We start from the raw sequence: 6,000 nt of genomic DNA on the forward strand, positions 1-6,000 counted from the left end.
GCTGAGAAAATGCAATAAAGTTGAACAACCTCATAATCTGCCGAACACTCATATCGTGTCTTTGATCTTAATCATGTACAGGTCAGTAAATCTTTTTAATAGTGATTTAGGCATCCATATTACCAAAATGTCACCCCTGAGGAGTTCACATTGCCATTAACCTTTTCAATGGACACACTTTATGCCTCATTAACATTTCTAGTCTCCACAATAAAAAGAGTACATTTTTCCACTTATACACTCACCAACATTGGATTTAAACAAGTACAATACCCGATCACCCATGAAATTGAGCGCTTACTTGGTCTGAGTGGTGACAGGGGAAAATCAAGGTAGAATTTATGTGGCTGTTAGTGCATCCAAAAAAATGTATTGTCTGGATTTTGGATTGGAATAAAATATTCATTACCCAATTATATTTTTCTGCATGGAGGCTGCTTGGAGAGACATTGTCCAAGTAGGATATCCTGTGTTAGCATTGCTTTTATGTGTCTGTCAAAAACAAAGTCAAAAAACAGTTGCAAGTCTTTGCCAAAGAGAATAATCTGTAGTACTTTTGCTCCTTTAGAAACAGTTTGTTAGTTGTGCCATTTTGAAGGAAAGTAATATAATAATAATAAAAATAATAATAATAATACATTTTATTTATATAGCGCTTTTCATGGTACTCAAAGACACTTTACAGTAAAACCAGCACATACATCACATTAAAAACAGATAAGCAATAAAACCAAGACATAAAACAAGCATATTAGAATAAATTAAGGTAGGTAGTTCCAGCAAGAGGGGGCTGCAATGGTGAAAGCTCTGTCACCCCAGGTACGGTGGTTGGTCCTGAGTGGTGGGGAGAGGAGGTTTGCGTCAGAGGAGTGGAGGTTACGGGGGGGGGTTGTGGCGGAGAAGCATGTCTGTGAGGTAGGAAGGGGCCTGGTTATGGAGGGCTTTGTGGGTGAGGAGGAGGACTGTAAACTGGATGCATTGGGAACCAGGGAGCCAGTGGAGGTTCTGAAGGACGGGAGTGATGTGATCACGGGAACGGGTGTGGGTGAGGAGATGGATAACAGAGTTTTGGATGTATTGGAGTTCATTTAAGGCTTTTGCAGGTGAACCATAGAGGATGCTGTTGCAGTAGTCAATTCTGGAAGTGACGAAGGCGTGAATCAAAGTTTCTGCAGCAGAGAAGGTGAGTGATGGGCGGAGACGGGCAATGTTGTTGAGGTTAAAGAAGGCAGTTCTGGTTATTTGGTTGATGTGGTTTTCAAAAGTGAGGTCGCTGTCAAAGATGACTCCCAGGTCACGGATGTGTGGATGGAGACAGGGTGAAGTTGTTGACAGTGAGACCGAAGTTATGAGTGTTCTTTGTGAGGAATTTCGGGCCAATGAGCATCAAGTCGGATTTATTGTAGTTGAGTTGGAGGAAGTTGGTTTGCATCCAGGTTTGAATATCGGTGAGGCAGGGTGGAGGATATAGCCGTGGTGATGGATTTTGTAGAGATGTAGATCTGGACATCATCGGCGTAGCAGTGGAAGTGAAGACCATGTTTGTGTATGATATTTCTGAGTGGCAGGATGAAAAGGAGAGGACCAAGCACCGAACCTTGTGACAGAGGAGCAATAGAGGAGGTGCAGTTGTTGATGTGTGTGAACTGTTGTCTGTTGGTGAGATAGGAACGGAGCCAGGAGAGTGCGGTGCAACTGATGTTGCAGTTGGGACAAGGAGGATGGAGTGGTTGATGAAGGCTGCAGTGAGGTCAAGCATGATAAGAATGGTGAGGTGGCCAGAGTCAGAGGAGAGGAGGAGGTTATTGGTGACTTTGAGGAGGGCTGTTTCAGTGCTCTGTTGTGAGCGGAATCCAGATTGAAAAGGTTCAAACTTAAATTGGGTAGCGACAACACGGTCCAGGATTTTTGATAGGGAGGGGAGCTTGGATATGGGTCGGAAGTTGGAGATGGTGTCCGGGTTTAGACCAGGTTTCTTGAGGATGGGGGTGACTGATGCAAAGCTTGTTGTGGGGACTGATCCGGAACTGAGAGAGGAATTGATGATTGTAGTGATGAGCGGGGCGATGGATGGTAGACAGGTCTTAATGAAAGCTGATGGGATGGGATCAAGGCTGCAGGTGGAGCTGTTCATACCTGTAGTGAAATGTGAAAGCTTCACAGGGGATAGCAGAGAGAAATGAGAGAGTGACTGAGAGGGTGGAGGGGGGGGATGCAGGTGTGGTGGTTGTAGGAGTAGCGGAGGTGGTCAAGTTGTTGTACATAGTGTTGATTTTGGATTGAAAAAATTATAGAAAAGAGGACAGAGTGCTGTTGTAGTAGTCCACAAGGTGGGTTGGATCATCAGACACTGAGGGGGAGTGGGGGGGGCAGATATTGAATTGGAGAGAAAAGCTGAGAGAGCAGATGAATTTATGGATTCAAGGTTCCTGAATGAGATTTTGCGCTTGTCTTTTGGGATAGGAATGAGGATGTTGATGTCCGTGATGATTGCAAGATGGTCTGAGATATGGAGGTTGAATATAATACATAATATAATCAATCAACAATGAGTTGTTGCATACTGTTTTAGAATTATGTTATATTGTCATTTGGTCACACAACAATGAGTAAAATGATCTCTCACTGGGAAATTATTAGCTTCAAAACTGCAATTCGTGCTTCCTATTCTGATCAATTTTGACCGATCTAAAATTGAACCTTTTCATACACTTTCAACTGAAAATTACTCTCTCAATGGGGAGCTAACTCAGCCTTTGGCACCATTTCATTTATCTTTCAACTATTCTCAGCAGGCCCCCAATATGAATCTAATAAAGAGCAGGAACTGTAGTCTTCTGGGTGGTTCTCACTCATAATATGCAATATTGCTTGTTTCCCACTGTTGCCTGCTCTCCAGATTCATGAAATCCCTTAGTTTGGCAAACCACACAGAAATCCACACTAAACTACTTGGTCCCTTGGCATCCACCTCAGTAATGCTTACAGTTTCTCTGCAACGTACAGCATGAATGGGGACCAGTCAGATGGCTGAAACAAAAAACTGTAATCTAGAAAGTTGTCACTGCGGCAACACAGAGCCTGATATTTTGTCATACCATTAATAACACACATTTAACTCCATCGGTTTACACTTAAATCTAGAAACTATTATTGTGTAATATTTTTGTTTACATGTAATTGATTCCATTTGGCTGTTTATATCCGTTTGCATACTTTCAATACAGGAGAAGCATCAGCACAGACTGTTGTAAGCACTGACTTGCCTCAGATCATTGAATGTTCTCCCTACACATAAGTCTGCATATTGAGAAAGACTGGAGGGCCGTCCTCTTGCTATGTCCTCTGGGGCTCTAAGGAGTGTAGTGAAACCTTCTCTACCTTCCTGTCTTCTAACGGTGTCTGCTCCACCAGCTCCTAAAACTGTGGTGATGCAACCTCATAGCATTGATGTCCAAATATGCTGCAATGGGTTGAGTAATGTCCTGTTTGTCATTCTTACAAACGAGACAAAGTTGTGGTGGCACACAATGACATACACATTTGTCCCTCTGAAGCATTCAGCTAACTTTGTCGGGCTGTTTCATTCTAAAAGATCACAGACCACCCACAGTATGCCGCATAGATGATTGTCTGTCTTCAGCCATTCTGGGTCTTTACCCATTACATGAAACTATATTACCCAATGTTGTTTTGCCTTTCAGTGATTAGCTTACAAATGCAACTGTTCAGCTAATCACTTGCAACATGCACTTGTGGATACAGCCCTGAATTCATGGACACCAGGGTGAGAGAATGTGTTTCTGGTCAATCATCCTCATAGCTTGCAAATGAAGTAATCAAACTGCTATTTAACTCAACTTCTATTCTTGATCTGTGAGAGAAGTGCCCTACATCCCAACCTGCAGGGACTTTAAATATGGGATTGAAGCTGAATTCTACCTTGCTATGCACCGGACTGTCAGAACCCACACAGCGATAACATGTTTAAGGCCTTTTTCATAGTTCAGCAGTAGTACATGGTGACTGTGCTGACTTCCATGCAACCATTATTGCACAAGAGCTGCGATCCAGTGGGTCTCCTGTGCATAAGGCCCTTACAGAAATGGTTTAGCATGCTAAATGTGCACACAAGACATGTTGCAAGCATTGCTGGCTGACTATTCCGCAAACCAACAGTACCATGATACTAGCAAAAGTAAGACACACTTCACCAGGGTGCCATATTGTTGACAGTTGTATTCAGCAGTGTCACACTGATTGTTTAAGGGTCTCTCTCAATGTCTGTTTGAACATCCTATAACAGGTGAGCTGTTCTCCCTTAGTCCGCCACAGGCCTTCCTTTTTAACATTGTTTTCAGATGTTGAGAAAGGTTCCACTTTATGCAGAAGTCCTCTAACATATGGGGGCAACAACCTGGAGGCAAGCATTTGCACCTGTTTTGATTCCCAAGGAAAATGGAAGCACTGATGTTGGGCTGTGCCATAGGGTGCACTGTATCAGACCAGGTATGAAGGCTACACTCCCTAAGCCCTAAGCATAGATTCCCTGCTGCTGGCAGAGCTGTGGTCCTGTTAATGACTAAGTTAGGGTTGTACTCTTTGACCGTAATTTTACTTGCTTTAATGCCGGACTGTAGACCGGTTGTGAACCATCACATCTCAGGCGAGTTGTGGGGTTTAGATTCATGCTTGTGTGTCCATGACTCTGCACCACAATCACTATGGCAACCATTTGAAAGACTGCCAGCATCACTTCTACTCATTAGCACATTGTAAAGGTGGTATATTGTTTTCCAGCCACAGCTGTTTTGACCACCTTTCATTAAGCATTGTCTATTCAATTCAATTTTTAATTGTCTGTGTGAATTAAAATTCTGTAAGGTGTATAAACTGTGTGTGTGTGTGTGTGTATGTGTGTGTGTGTGTGTGTTTATCTAAAAGTTCTCTACTGCAGGCTAAAATGGGCATTAGTCAGTATGAACTGAAGGCTTTACTTTGATCCACTCTTGAGTCAATGCTGCTGAGGTTTTATTATAAATATCAGAGGAGTGTAAAACATATTGCTGGCTAAAGTAAAAGGTCAGCAAGTGCATTGCCCTGCCTTTATGTAATTATTTTCTGACTTGACAATGTATGTGAACTTGTGAATGTCTTAGTATTGTTACAACAGGTAGCACAGATGAGAAGATTATGGAAAGAGGAATGTAGAAATAAGATTTTTGTTTGTGAATAATTCCTTAACATTTCTGACATTCTTTTGTGAAACTTGGGGCTCAGCATATTTTGAATTCCGAGTATTTCCTTTTTAAACCAGTATGTAATCTCTGAGAAAACTACACACATATATCCGACTTTCTGAGCAAAACCAGCTTGCACTTTAGAATGTTTGTAGAACTTTTCCAGTACATTTGATGTTTTCTTGGAAACAAAGTGTTACGTGCATTTGTTAGAAATACTGTATATGGAAAACACTGAAATGATGGAAAATTGAGGGCCAAAGAAACTCTGGAGCTTGATATTGGTCATCTTCTCCTTTGGTATGGGAGCGTTTGTTTAATCTTGATTTGTATGTTTTGTTCTTGTTTTTCAGTGTAGATCACTGGATGCTATGTATCTATCACTTTAGCAAAAATTCAGCTCAGGACTAATGAAGGTTTATTCCGTTGTATTTAATTACTTTCTATTCTGTTGTTAGCAATAGTCTTTATTTGTGTAAAAAAAAGTATAATTTGTGGAAGTGGTATGTGGAAGTGCTGTACCTCTGTGTATTGTAAGTCGGCCTGTCTTCCAGTCTTTGTGTGTGTGTGTGTGTGTGTGTGTGTGTGTGTATGTTTGTGTGCGTGTTGTGCACTGTTCCTCGCACTCATCTATCTAATTATGCACAGAGCAAAAAGACTATGAGACAATTCAATCGTTTGTAGTAAGTGATCCTTCCACCTGAGGGCAGTACTTTCTAATCTAATATCAGATAAATCTGTTTCATATCTTCAATTAAAC

At 41.6% G+C, this 6,000-nt stretch overlaps 1 long non-coding RNA gene across 1 annotated transcript; it reads left to right on the top strand.

The window, feature by feature from the left end:
- The first annotated feature begins 1,069 nt into the window (after positions 1 to 1,069).
- LOC116039977 lies at positions 1,070 to 1,714 on the top strand. Its single transcript, XR_004102548.1, has 3 exons — positions 1,070 to 1,122; positions 1,454 to 1,458; positions 1,624 to 1,714. It is a non-coding gene; the product is annotated as an uncharacterized LOC116039977 (long non-coding RNA).
- The last annotated feature ends 4,286 nt before the right edge of the window (positions 1,715 to 6,000 follow it).

This window comes from Sander lucioperca, chromosome 23 (assembly GCF_008315115.2).
Source record: "Sander lucioperca isolate FBNREF2018 chromosome 23, SLUC_FBN_1.2, whole genome shotgun sequence".
Lineage (NCBI taxonomy): Eukaryota > Metazoa > Chordata > Actinopteri > Perciformes > Percidae > Sander > Sander lucioperca.